This window comes from Nannospalax galili, unplaced genomic scaffold (genome assembly GCF_000622305.1).
Source record: "Nannospalax galili isolate Female #2095 unplaced genomic scaffold, S.galili_v1.0 scaffold290, whole genome shotgun sequence".
In the NCBI taxonomy this organism is placed as follows: Eukaryota; Metazoa; Chordata; class Mammalia; order Rodentia; family Spalacidae; genus Nannospalax; species Nannospalax galili.
In genome coordinates, this window is record NW_008331486.1 from 2,966,675 (window position 1) to 2,979,744 (window position 13,070).

A 13,070-nucleotide genomic window follows, 5' to 3' on the forward strand; every position below is an offset into this window, starting at 1 on the left:
GGCAGGCGGGGACGCGGCGGGAAAGGACGCGGGATCGCTGCTGGCCGCCCGACGCAGGTACCACGGAGCCCGGAGGCCAGGCAGCGGGGAAGGCTTCGCCCTCGAGGACTCCTGACACGCTGGACAGTGGTCACCGCGCACCGTAAACGCGCGTGGTGGGCTTGGCATCTGAACACTTGCTGGTGGTGGTCTGGAAGTGTTTGCTCCCATCTCTCCTTCAAGTTAGCATTTTATTGACTGGCTGAATTGTCGTGGGTGCTGGCTAGGCAGACCTCAGGGACGCACAGGAGTCTATGCAAAATTCTGCATAAAAACAGGGAGACACGGTGAGGTATTCAGGCTAGAGGTAGGAGAACTCTGTTTTGACCTCGAAATTTAATAAAATAGGACTTAATGAAATAAAAAATTTGAGTTTGAGCAGAACAGAGGAAGGTTTGGAAGTAGAGTTTTCAACCTGAGCTTTGTCAATGAATTTAATGTGGATAGAATGTAAGGAGTCCTTTAACTAGAATGAGGGTAAAATTACACTTTTATTTTTACTAACCAGTAAATGAAACTTAGTTTCTTTATATTATGAAAGCAGGTAACAGATGGCAATAGTATTAGCAATTTCTGTGAGTTTATCACCAATAAAAATTAAAATATTTTTGTGTCACATTTACAGTTGATGCAGATAACTCAAAGTAGCATTTGTGTTTATCGATGAATTTCTTTCAATTTGTGAGAAATGCTGTTACATATTTTATATGATAGAATTGTACATGTCAGGTTTTCATTTCATAATATACCAGTACAATACATTTCCTTTGCACTTAGGTGTATTAATGCGTTAAAAGCAACCTGAGAAGGGACCACAAGCTTCACCAGTGTATCAGTGTCCATGGCATAAAATAGTTAAAGATTCCTGAAACAGAAATAAGCTTTGGGGGATTTATAAGTACCTGGAAAAATATTTGCATCATTAGGTAAGAAAGCAGACAGAATGGGAAAAAAAAAGACCATAGTATAGATGCAAAAGAAATTGCTATCAAAGACAAAAGATTTAGATGAGATCAGAATAATTGTTTTTAAGTCAAGATTTCACTCTGTAGCCCTGCCTGACCTGGAACTCACTAGGTATAGACCAGGCTGGCCTCAGACTTACAGTGATCCTCCTACCTCTGCCTCTGAAGTGCTTGGATTGTAGTTGTATGTCACCACACCTTTTTTTTTTTTTTTTTTAATGTATTAATTACACTACACTAGTAGTTTTGAAAGATAGACCAGACCATAGATATTTCATCCAGCCCTACTGGGGAATCAGCAAAAAAAAGTGATGAAGAAAGGGAAGTGAATATTTTGGCCTTTTGACTTTTGTGCTGAGGCGTCCCCATATTTCTAAGCAACTGAAGCCCTGACTTTCTTTTCTTTTTTCTTCTTTGTGTGTGTGTGTCTGTGTGTCTGTTTGGGTGTGCACATGTTCATGTGTGTGCATGTGTCTATTTAAGCCAGAGGTTGATACTGGAGGTCTTCCTCTCCACTTTTTTTTTTTTTTAATTTATTTTTATGTGTATGAGTGTTCTGCCTACATGTATAAAAGAGCACCTTGTGCATGCCTGGCGCCTGAGGAGGTTAGAAAAGGGCGTTGGATTCCCTAGAACTGTTTGCACTGGGAACTGAACCCAGGTCCTCTGCAAAAATAGCCATCTCTCCACCCCTCCACCTTCTTTTTTTGGGGAGGGGGATGGGATCTCTTACTGGCCAGCCAGCAAGCCCCACTGGCTCTCCTGTCTCTGCTTCAGTGCTGGAATTAACAGGTGCTGTGCTGTATTGTCTTTTTATGTGGATGCTGGGAATCTGAACTCATGCTTGTGTGGTAAGCACTTTACCAACTGAGCAATCTCCCCATCCCTCCTCTTGCTCTTCTTTTGTTAATAAATGAACTTTATTTATTGTTTGTGGGTTGGAATCTAGGACCTTGCACATGCTAAGCAAGAGCCCCACTGCTGAGCCATGTAGCTAGCCCTGTTTTTCTGGATTTCTTAAAATCATGAAGATGGTACGGTTTTTAAACAGGAAGATACACCTCTGTTTTTCTCTCTTTAATCTGTCTTCTGTTGTTGCTATTCTTTTCTTCACATATGACAGGAAGTAAGTATACAGGTTCTATGGAGTTGGAAATTCTGTTTCAAGTTCTTACTGTTCTGATGCTAATTGTAGGTACTGAAGCTTGAACTCAGCTGCAGTCACACTGGGCAGTCTACTACTGAACTGCATTTACCCCGCTCTTTTTTTTTTTCCATTGTGAGACAGGATCTCACTAAGATGCCTGGGGTGGTCTTGAACTCACTATGTAGCCTAGACTGGCTCCAAACTGGTACTTCTCCTTTCTCAGCCAGTGGCGTACTGGGACTACAGGCTTGGGCCACCTGGCCGTTCTGTTTCATTTTGGCATTAGTTGTCTCACAAATTACTTCATAGTTTCTCATTATGATGTATGACTCAAAGTTTGCACTTGAGAAACTCCTGTCTTGTGTGAGATAGTTTTCCCTTCCAAAATAACAGTAATAATAGAAACCACTGTGCCACACTTTTTCAGGAAATAAAATAATAATGAAAAGATGAAGAAGCAGTTTAATGAAGCAGATGATTGACACTGGGAGAGTTTATGCTGAATTGAGCGTAATCAGAGAAGTCTCTGCCCGGGAGAAGTCTTCCCTTCACTTTCTTGCCTTTGCATTACCGCCTCTGTCATTCTTTGTTTTTAATTCCTTATTTATTTGTCACCTCTACGACAATAAGGGAATCTGTCTTTACTTCTGTGAATAAGGGCTGGCACAAAACAGGTGCTCAGTAAATGGTCGATGGACAAATGAGCTAATTTTCCCTTGTTTTCTTTTTTCTTTTTCTGAGATAAGGTCTCATGTATCTCATGCTGGCCTTCAACTTGATATGTAGCTGAGGATGATCTTGAGCACCTGATCTGCTTGCCTTCACCTCCCCAGTGCTGGGATTATAGGCGTGCACTATCATGCTCGTTTATGCAGGTTTATGCAGAGCTAGGGATCCAACCCAGGGCTTTATGCATGCTAGGTGACTATTCTACCAACTGAGCTATGTCCCCGTCTCTGCTGAGTTAGTGTATAGGAGCTAAGATTTTTATTTCCAGGAGTAAAGCACATCTTTTTTTTTTTTTTCTTCAGATCTTACAAATAGTACTATGCAAACTAATTTGAATTATTATAGCCTTTTCGTTTAAATTTAAATCCCCCCTCCCCCGTCTTAGTCTTCCACTGTAGCCCAGGCTGGCCTTTAACTCCCTATCCTGCTCAGCCTTCTGAATGCTGGGATTACAAGATACATCACCATGCCTGGCTCATCCAGGAAATTACTTCACAAATATTGTATAGTACTTCTATACTTCTATATTTCATATATAGTCATTATATTGAGACAGGGTATCACTGTGTAGCCTTGGCTGACCTGGAACTCTATGTAGACCAGGCCTGCCTCTCCCTCCCAAGTGCTGGATTTAAAGGCACACCCAGCCAAGGAACTACTTCTTAGCACATGATTTTAGTTAAACTTAAATGATCGTGATCATATAATGAAAGGAAAGGGGGTCTGTAGGTGAAGTTCTTGCTCTACCGAGGTTTATTTTTTTGTTTGTTTTTGAGAATAGAGACTCCAGACTACCCTGGAACTTGTCTGAATTTTCAGAGTGCTTTTTAAAAATGAATGTTTTCACATGTGTATTTACATGTGTGTATGTGTGTGGGTGTGTGCGTGCACGTGCAAGTGTGTGTGTGCACATCAGGTTTGTTGACAAATGCCTTTACCCTCTAAATCATCTCTCCAGCTCTGGTTTTTTTTTTTTGTTGTTGTTTCTTTTGTTTTTTAATTTCCTATTTTATATGCTGAGGGACATAAATTTGCCTTTGCCAAAAAAGAAGAAAAGTGGTTCTAGAAGGTACATTAGTGTTAGTATCATTGAATTATAATCATTATAATTGATTAGTAATTAAATAAATGCAAATTGAAATAAATGGTGCTATGTTCTTTACATCAGATTGATTAAAACATTTTAATGTCTGACTATTTGGTGACGATGTGGCAAAAATGGTAATTTTAGAAACATCTGGCAGAGTGTAAATTGGTACAGGTACCCATTGAAGTTGAAATGAGCCCAGCCCTGTGATTTCATGATATTTTTAAGGGTTAAGGATGGGAGGTGGTATGTGTAATTTCCCCTCCTCAACCCCAAACAAAAGCAGGACTGGGAATATAGCTCAGTGGTACAACAGTTGTCTAGTGCTATGAGGGGTCTGGTTTAATCCCAGTAAACACATACATACACACACACGCACACGCGCACACACGGAGGGAAAATGGTGATGTTAACAGTTATTTCTGGGAAGCTGAAAAGAAGTGCTAGATTGGGGCTGGAGAGATGGCTCAGCGGTTAAGAACACTGACTGTTCTTGCAGAAGACCTGGGTTCGTATCCCAGCACCCACATGGCAGCTAACAGCTGTCTGTAACTCCAGTTCCAGGGTATCCAACAACCTCTTCTGTCCTTTATGGGCATTGCATGACATGGGTACACTTACCTACATGCAGGCAATACACTCATACACATAAAATAAAAATAAATAAAATATTAAAAAAAGAAGTGCTAGATTATCCCTTATGCCTTCTCTTTCTATTCTCTGTTTCCTGCCTTTGGACTGGGTTTGGGGAATCTTACTTAAAAAAAATTTTTTTAATAAATTTTTTATTTTTTAGGTCTTCCTGTAGCCTTAGCTGGCCTGGAGCTGGCTATCTTGAACTCACAGCGATCAGCCTGTCTGCCTCCCAAGTGCTGGGATTAAATGTGTGCACCACCATGCCCTTTAAAGACGTTTTGTGTATGTGTATGTATGTGTAGCTGTGTGTGCAGGTGCCTGTGGAGGCCCGAAAAAGGCATTGAATCCCCTGGACCTAGATTTACAGGCAGTTGTGAGCCACCTGACATGGGTGCTGGGAACCAAACTCTGAGTTCTCTGAAAGAGCAGTATGTGCTCTTTACTGCTGAGCCATCTTTTCAGCCCCTCTACCTTATTTTTGAGACAAGGTCTCTCACTGAGCTCACCAATTGTCTAGACTAGCTAGCAGTGAGCTCCTGAAACCTCCTGTCACTTCCTCTCCAGTGCCAGGATTACAAGTATGTGTCACTACACCAGGCTTTTTAGGTGGGTGCTGGGATTGAATTTGGGTTCTCATGCTTGCATGGCAAGCACTTTATTCACTGAGCCATCCCCCCAGTATCCCCCCCCCCCCCTTTTTTTTTATTTTCTTGAGCTAGGATCTCACTTTGTAGTCTAGGCTAGCCTTGAACTTGTAGCAGCAATTAGGGAGACCACACCCAAGTACTGGGATTACAAGCCCATCCTTGGCTAATTTCTCAATACAAGTACTTCTGAAGGCTATTAGGGGTTAAACCTAGGGTCTTTTGCATGGTAGGCAACCTCTCTACTGAGCTTGTATCCCCCAACCCTCTTTTTGTGTTTTATTTTGAAATAGATTTTACTCAGTTGTCCAGGCTTCCCTTGAATTTGAGGTCCTGCCTCATCCTTTCAAATAGCTGGGATTATAGGCCTGTGACACCAAATATGGTTCCACATTCCAGACTTTATTTCTTAAATTACAAGAATATGTTACATTAATTTATGCTGTGTATATATGTGTGTACATGCCACAGTATGCATGTGGCAGTCAGAGGACAACTTGCAGAACAATATTCTCTCCTTCCACCATTTGGGATCTGAGGCTTGAACTCAGCTCATCAGGTTTTTCAGCAAGCACCTTTACCTACTGAGCCATCTTGCTAGCCTTAAATTTTTTTTTTTTTGGATAGGATCTCATGTAGCCCAGGCTAGCCTGGAAATCACTGTGTAGCCAAGACTGGCTTTGAATTTCTAATTCTCCTGCCTCTATCTCTGAAGGGCTAAGATTGAAGGTATGTGCCACCAGGCCACTTAATATTATGATTTTATAAAAGTATTTCCAGAAGTAACAGTTCTGTTTTGCTCCCAAGTTGAAACCCAGTTTTGAACTTTGTAGTGCACTAATGAGAGGAATGTGAGTATCTGTAGGTACTTCAACTTCTCATGTTTAATATGTATCAATCAATGGTGCAGGTGAACTGGGGAAGCAGAGGCTTTCTGTGAGAGCAAGGCCAGCTGGGGCTACAGGAAGGCCCTATCTCAAAAAACAAAACGAAACAACAATCACCAAAACAAAAAAAACCTACCCCCCCCCAAAAAAAAAACCAGGGCTATCGATGTGGCTCAGTGGGTAAAGTGCTCGCCACCCAAGCCTAACAACCTGAGTTCAATCCCTGGGACTCATGTTACAGTAGAAGGAGAGAATCAGCTTCACACAGTCGTCCTCTGACCTCCATGTGAATGTCCTTTCACATATCACATCGTACATACACAATAATAATACAGTAAAAATAACTCCAAAATTTATAGACTTTGTAGTAGTCTCTTATTTTCTTTTCTTTTTTTTTTGAGTATGATAAAGACTCAAATATCTGATAAATATTTTTATCTGAAAGCAAAGCAAAGCATAACTTAGAAAGAAATGTGGTGATACACACTTATAATCCACACACTTTGGTAGTGTAGGCAAGAGAACCAGGAATTCAAGGCCAGCCTGTGTCACATGAGACTCTGTCTCAAAATAAAACAAAACAACAAAAAATCAAAAACACTATGTGGTCGGGTCTCTCCTCCCACACTCCGTTGAACTCAGTTGAACTCAGGACCTCATGAATGTTAGACAAGTCTAGGCAGACGTTCTGCTACTGGGCTGCATAAGCTGTTTTCTTAATGTAAGGCTCTGTTCATGCTCTTGTAACTATGAAACCAGATATGATGTCTGCTTATTATCTAAGATGTCTGTCCAGAATGGTGCTTGCTTGGTCTTGCTCCTGTAGAATGCCAGTGGGCCCGTGCAGAGACCTGCAGAAAGCATGACGTCAAATATGTTCAGGCCTCATTTTTTACTTGCTAATTTATGTTTTATTAATTATTTTCTGTGACTCCTTGAAAGGTTTGAACTGGGTCTTTTCTGTTTGAGAATTGAAAAGATAAAAACTAGCCAAGAGATAGAAGCACTCTTGAGGAGCAGAGTCAAATAGTACCCTCCCAAGCAATTACTATTATTATTATTATTTTATTATTTTGAGACAGCATTTCCCTGTAGCCCCTACTGGTTTGGAGATCAATATGTAGACCAGGCTGGCTTCAGATTCACAGAGATCAGCCTGCCTCTGCCTCCCCAGTGTTGGGATTAAAGGCATGCGGCCACTGTGTCCAGCTTGTGTTTTTGTTTTTGTTTTTTTGAGGCAGGGTCTCCTGTAGCCTAGGCTGACCTGGAATTCACTGCTTTGCCCAGGCAAGGCTGGAACTTGCAGAGATCTCCCTGCCTCAGCCTCTTGAGTGCTGGGATTACAGCTGTGAGTCACCACACCTTGTTTTCCTTGCTTGCTTTAGAGAGTACATTCTTGGGCCTTGAAACAGGCTTTATTGACTTGGCAAAAATTCAGCCAAAGGTCAGGGTTCTCTTTCTGCTTTGTGTTTAGGTATTTTGTAAACCCATTGTATTTCTGGAAGAGGTCAACTTTATCCAGGGGGATCAAAGCTTCCTTAAGCATGTGGGTGGGGAAATCTCAGAAATTTGCGGAAGGTTCTGGATTTTTGTTTTTTCTTTTTTTGGTGTTTGAGGATCAAATTTTGAGCATAAAGAGTGCTAGACAAACTATACCACTGATGATTTTAGATTTTTCTTCATTACTTGGTTAATCCTGATTTCAAAAAAAGGTGTGTTTTGTGTGTGTGTATATTTATATTTTTCAATCAGTGAGTTACTAGAAATAGCTGAATTGGAGAAACTTAGATTTGACATTATTTTAGAATAATAAAATTATTAGAGATTTACCTAATTGTGAAAGTTCCTGTTACCCATTTCTACATTGCATTTTGCAGGGCCAAGTGTTTCTATATTGTGATTGAACGTACGTAACATAAAATATGGTGGCTTTTTTTTTTTTTCCTTTTTGAGACAGGGTCTCCCTGTAGCCCCAGCTATTCTGGAACTCACTATGTAGATCAGGCTGGCCTTGAACTCACAGAGATCCCCCTGCCTCTGAGAGCCTCCTGAGTGCTGAGATTAAAGGCGTGTGCCACCATGCCCGGCTATTTTAACTTTTTTTTTTTGTCTTTTTGAGACAGGGTCTCCCTGTAGTCCCAGCTGTCCTGGATTCACCATGGAGACCAGGCTGGCCTCGAACTCAACAGAGATCCGCCTTCTTCTGCCTCCTAAGTGCTGGGATTAAAGGCGTGTACCACCACTCCCAGCTATTTTAACTATTTTTAAAAAATATTTTATTATATTTATGTGTATGTGTGTATTGCCTGCATGTAGGTAAGTGCGCCCATGTTATGCAGTGCCCACAGAGGTCAGAAGAGGCTGTTGGATCCCCTGGAACTGAGGTTACAGACAGCTGTTAGCTGCTGTGTGGGTACTGGGATACGAACCCGGGTCTTCTGCAAGAACAGCCAGTGTTCTTAACCGCTGACACATCTTTCTAGCTCCTTTTTTTGATCTTTTTGAGACAGGGTCTCCCTCTAGCCCCAGTTGGAACTTACTATGTAGACCAGTCTGGCCTCTATCTCATAGAGGTCTGCCTGCTTCTGCCTCCCGAATGCTAGCAATTATAAGTGGTAACCTTGACCATACATTAAATCACTCATAGTTGGGAGGTGAATGAATGACTTAGTAATTAAAAAACTTGGGGTATATGTGTGGCCCATAATGAATTCTGAAACTGGATATAACTGGATTCTAGTCACTGGGTAAAGGTACTTGCCGCCAGGGCTGACCATCTGAGTTTGAGCCCTTGAACCCACATACTAAAAGAGAGAACTGACTTCTGAAAGCTGCCCTCTGAACTCCACATGTGTGCTATGGCATTTGCCCAACCCATAAATACATAATTGTAATTTTTTTAAAAAGGGCACTGGCGGGGGGTGGTCACGCATGCCTTTAATCCTAGCAGAGAAAGGCGGATCTCTGACTTTAAGGCCAACCTGTTCTAATTAGTGAGCTCCAGGCCACCTGAGGCTACAGGGAGACTCTGTCTCAAAAAAAAGAAAGAGTACTTGTCTTTTGGACTGGAGGTGTAGCTCCTTGGTATAACATGTGGTTAGCATGTATAATGGTCATAGGTTCAGTCCCTAACACCAAAAATAAAATCGAAAGTTACAGAAGTGTTTCCTAATTATATGGTAGTGACTAGGCACCTAAGTTGATACCAAATGCAAACTTGCAACCATTGTTTCGATTTCCTAAGCACCCATGCTCTTAGTGCTCTTTAATGCACTAGTCAGTTAAAACTTCTAACTTCACTCATTCTTACTTACATTCTCTTTCTCACTCTCTTGATACAGTTAGACAGGCTCTTAACTGGTAACCGAGGCTGGCTTTGAACTTGTAGCAATTCTCCAGTGTCATGCACCAGTGTCATGCAATGCCTTCTGCAAGAGCAACCAGTGCTCTAAACCACTGAGCTATCTCTCCAGTCCCTGGCTACTTTTTTTTTGGTGTTCGTTGCTGGGGTTTGAACCTATACAAGCATTCTACTACTGAGTTGTATCCCTATGCCAGACCTTGGCTTTTTGAAACAGGATCTATCTATAGCTCAGGGTGACTTCAAACTCAGGATTCATCTGCCTCAGCCTCCTGAATGCTGGAATTACTGGCATGTGCCACTGTGCTGTTGCTCAACTATAACTACTTCTAGTGGCTTAAGACAAGGTTTGCTGTTAGATGAAAGTTAATATAAAAGCTGCCTTTTCATGGCTAAGTGTATTGTTTAGTGGTAAAATCTTTGCCTGTCATATATGAGGCTTTGGATTGAATCTCCTGCACTGCAGAAAACCCAAGAAATAGAAACCTACCTTTTCTTACACAGCTTTGGCTAGGAAATAGATTTTCCTTGTTCCTACATACAGAAATTGGTGCAAAATGTATGAAAGTTATGGAAATTTGTGTAATGAAATTTCTGTATTACCATTTTCCTTTTAATTGATATTTTAAAAATTTTATGTGTATGAGTGTAATGCCTACATTTATGTAAGTGCACCAGTGTCATGCACTGCCTGAAGAGGTCAGAAGAGGGCATGGGATTCCCTGGAACTGGAATCACAGATGGTTGTTAGCTGCCATCTGGGTGCTGGGAACTGAACCCAGATCCTCTGTAAGAGCAGCCAGTACTCTTAACTTCTGAGCCATCTCTTTAGCCCTCATTGTGTACATTTTAGTTGAATTATCTTTAATTAAATAATATTTTCAAGTGATACTTTATTCTTAAATTTCAAAGGCCATGAGGCATACAATATTACTAGTAGTATTCTTTGATCGCACATAGTTGGTACTTAGTTTCACTTTTAATATTTTACAAGTATAGGCCCCTGGGGCTAGAGATTTGGCTAAGTTGATAGAGTGCTTCCTAGCATGCAAGAGGCCATAGTGTTGATTCCCAACACAGCACAAACTGACCAGGCATGGCGACCCATGCCTGTAATCCCAGCACTGGGGAGGTGGAATCAGGAAGATCAGAAGTTCAGGGTCATCTTAAGCTGCATATCAAGTTTGAGGCCATTCTAGTCTACATAAGACCCTCTCAAGAAGCAATACACACACACACACACATACACACACACACACACACACACATATATAATCAAGTGTAGGGATCATGTTAAATTGTCTTAACTCTAGTTTTTTTTTAAGGGAAAATCATACTTAAAATTTCTTTAAATTTTATTTTTTAATGTGTATGAGTGTTATGCCTACATGTAAGTGCACGTGTGTTATGCAGTGCCTTGGGAAGCAGGAAGAGAGGGGTCAGATCCCCTGGAACTGGAGTTATAGACAGTTGTTAGCCATCATGTGGGTTCTGGGAATCAAACCCAGGTCTTCTGCAAGAACAGCCAGTGCTCTTAACCGCTGAGCCATCTCTCCAGCCCCAGTGCTTTAGCTGATAACCTTAATATTTCTCATTTTGTTGAAAAGTTTTGTTTCCACCAATTCTGCCATGTTAAGAATTTGTAGTTTATCTTAATTGTCATAGTGAAAGCATTAAAAACTACACAGAGTTTTCATTGCCAATAATAATTTACCACATTGTGCAGTCATTTATGCTTTATAGTCCTACAATTTTCTGTGTGGGATAGATAAGGACATTATCTTAACTTTGGTGAAGTGAGGAGGTCATATTGCCAGCACTCCTTAGATCTACTTCAGTTTTAGTTTCTTCTCCACTTTATTGACTATTCCCTAAATTAAATAAACAAGTAGGAAGTGGTCTCTCATTCATTCTTTTATCGTTGTTTCTGAATTTATTAGGTTAATTAAGGGCTATTAGGCCGAGGATATAGCTCAGTGGTAGAGTGTTTGCCTAGCAAGTGCAAATGTAATTTGTGAATTCCAAGTATATTAGCGGTTACATGGAGGATACCTGTATTACAAATGTCAACAGCTAACAGGATTGCAAGTGCAATACCCATTTCTGCAGAGAGAGAAGAGAGTGAGCCAGATAATTGCTTACTAGAACTCTAGCTACTAAAGTTTAATATAGTAGATATATCATTAAATTGGGATGCTTTTAATGAAAAATTGTTGTGAAAAATATGAAGTGTGATTCTTAACCCACATAAAGTTGAAATAATTTTTTTTTTTTTTTTGAGACAGGGTCTCACAATGTAGCCCTGACAGGCCTGGAACTCAGAGCCACCTGTCTTTGTTGGGCCACACCTGTATCTTAAGACAGGTCTTGTGTAGCCTACACTAACTCAAACTTGCAGTGTAGCTCAGGATGATTTTGAACTTTTGATCCTCCTGCCTCCACCTCCCAAGTGCTGGGATTACAGGTGTGTGCCACTATGTCCTGTTGTTGACATTTGTACTATGTGTATCTCCTTGGAACTTCTAATATATTTACATTCATAATTTCTACCCCATCTGCTTGTGTTTCTTCCCCATGCTCTTCCTTAGAGGAGATAGACTTGATTAGAGGCTGGCAACCTTTTTCTGTAGGGGTTCAAATGGACTATAGACAACTCTGACAACTTTTTTTTTTTTGGTCTTTTTGAGACAGGGTCTCCCTGTAGCCTGAGCTGTCCTAGAACTCACTATGTAGACCAGGCTGGCCTTGAACTCACAGAGATCCACCTGCCTCTGCCTCTCAAGTGCTGGGACTACAGGTGTGCGCCACCACGCCTGGCTCTGACAACTATTTATACCTTTGCAACCATGGAAATAGCCACAAACAATATGTAAATAAATGACATAGTGATGTTCTAGTAAAACTTAATATCAAGTTAAACTAAGTGGGTCACAAAATAAGCCAAAAGTCATGAATCTGGGAAAGGGACTGTTGGGTGGGGGTGTTGATAGGAATGGGAGAGAGGTAAGAAAAGGTATATGAGGGAGAGTAACCAGAATGCATTATTGTTATAGTTTAGTTTCTCCTTGGGGAGGAAAGAGTTTATTTGGCTTATATATCTTAACCACAGTTCATCATTGAGGGAAACCAGGGCAGGAACTCAAGGCAGTAACCAGGAGGCAGAAGCCGAAACAAGAGACCATGAAGGAGTGGTGCTTACTGGCCTGCTTCTCTGGCCTGCACTCGGTCTGCTTTTTTATTTTTTATTTTTTAATTTAATAACCACATGATTAAAAGAAGCATTTCATTACAGCTTTAACATATTCGGTAACAATTTCCAGAGCAAGGATACATCTTTTTCAAAAGTGGCTGTAAATAGTTAGGCTCACAGTTGAATTAATATGGTTATACAATATTGAACTCAGTATAAATAAACCCTGTAAGACATAAAATTGAATGAGTTTTTACCCTTTAAAGAACATCTCTACTTCATTTTAAGATATGCTGTTTTCTACATTTTTAATGCTAACACACGTTTGCACATGTATCTTTAATCTCTATGCATCTGATTATTACTAGTCATAATTGGTTGCACT

The 13,070-nt window shown here is 40.7% G+C and overlaps 1 protein-coding gene across 1 annotated transcript in view; it reads left to right on the forward strand.

Annotated features, from left to right (window-relative positions):
- The window catches only part of Gapvd1 (GTPase activating protein and VPS9 domains 1), a 105,692-nt gene that overhangs the window by 422 nt on the left and 92,200 nt on the right, over positions 1 to 13,070 (forward strand).